General features: G+C 43.0%; 1 protein-coding gene across 1 annotated transcript in view; it reads right to left on the bottom strand.

Annotated features, from left to right (window-relative positions):
* The window catches only part of LOC101854816, a gene marked incomplete in the record, with an annotated part of 63,046 nt that overhangs the window by 60,247 nt on the left and 1,137 nt on the right, over positions 1–1,662 (bottom strand).

Here is a 1,662-nt window from a genome sequence, read left to right on the forward strand (position 1 = left end):
GGGGGGGGGGGGAGGCTTTCTGGAGAAGGAGGGAAGGGGCTGCTTACATTTGATGATGAAGCTGAACACCCTATTTGGCACTACTGAGGTCATCTGACTGTGTCTGTGTTTTTGGGTATACCAGGCGAGACAAAATTAGAAACTCAGTAGTCAGAGAAATGGTGGGCACAAAATATGATGTCATGCATCACATCCAACACCAAAGAATCCAATGGTTCGGACATCTCATGCGCTTACAAACACACCATCCTGCACAACGTGCCTATATCAAAATATTCAATGGCAACAAGGCTAGAGGGCGACCGAGAAAGACCTGGATAGATGGAGTCAGGGAAACACTAACATGGCAACCCCCTGATCGAAGCTCTCCTGCTGGTGGCAGAGAGGCGTCTCTTTCTTCCCGCGACACCAAAAAGGGTATAAGCGGTGGATAAAAGTAAAGATCTATTTTTATGAGGGAGGGGGAGGGGGTGGCTGACCTGTTTGTTTTTCTTGTTTGTTTTTTGGTTATTTTTGTTTTGTTTTGTTTTTTAAAGATAATTTGTCTTATTTTCGGCAAAGGGCTCTGGAACATTTACTTCTCTACAGACAGACTGAGAGGAAAACCATGTCATGAACGATGAAAACAATTCCCAACCCACATGGATCCGAATCCAAACACTTTATTGTTGGCAAAGCTAGCCAACCGCTGCGCTTCACAGATTAAACAATTTTGTTGAGTAAAGAGGAGATTCTTTTTTCTAGACCTTAAAAATATTTGGACGACGGACAAAGGAGTTAGAAGGGAAAGTGGGAAGGGGAGGAGCATTTGGAGTCCTCAAAATACCACCAAAACCACCCTCTCAAAGGAAGGGAAAGGCAAATCTTCAGGCGCAAATTCTAGACGATCGCACATCAGGAGATCATCAGAGAAAGAGGGGAAGGCATCTCCTCTTCAAGCAAGTGTTTTGGACGGCATCTTAAGGCACTTGAGGGCCTCATATGGGAGAGTGGGAGGATGGGGGCATGTTACACATTTCACTGCTGTTTTATCAGCTAGGCCGTTTAGTCGAGCACCAAATTCGACCGCAACAGCAGTCTTTAAAGCGTACGAAGTTTTCCTTCGTAAAGGGTATTATTCAGGGCTTGATGTAAGATTCTGCGTGAGCTATATAGATCGGCTGAACGCATTTTTTATGTCTTATTTGGGTAGGGTTCAAATTTCGAGAAAATGAAATGTCGGTTAAAACACTGAACTCATGGTGGGGAGATTGTAGTTTTCATTTAAAATCACCCGGTATAATGGTTTTAATTTGGCTTCCACCACTGAAAAGAGTTGTGGGGTTGTTTTTTTACACTTTCTTCCGTGAGATATTGCTTTCAGACTCCAGCCCAAACATATTGATAGGAGACTTGTTATGCAAGGAACGTCATGCCATCAAAAACAAGACAAGAAAAAACAGAAAAAGCAAACAAACAAGAGAACCGAAGAGCAACCAGTAGCGAAACATATGGGTGTAACGTAAAGAGTTTTGGCAAGGGTGGAACAAGTCAAGGACACAAGGGTTATTCTCCTTGAGCCTGAAACATAGGCGGGTTGTCAATGACAGAGAGGGAAATTTTTGTTTATCTTAGACAAACGTGCATCTATCTATCTATCTATCTATCTATTCACCATCGATT

The sequence above is a fragment of the Aplysia californica genome, unplaced genomic scaffold (genome assembly GCF_000002075.1).
Source record: "Aplysia californica isolate F4 #8 unplaced genomic scaffold, AplCal3.0 scaffold00460, whole genome shotgun sequence".
Lineage (NCBI taxonomy): Eukaryota > Metazoa > Mollusca > Gastropoda > Aplysiida > Aplysiidae > Aplysia > Aplysia californica.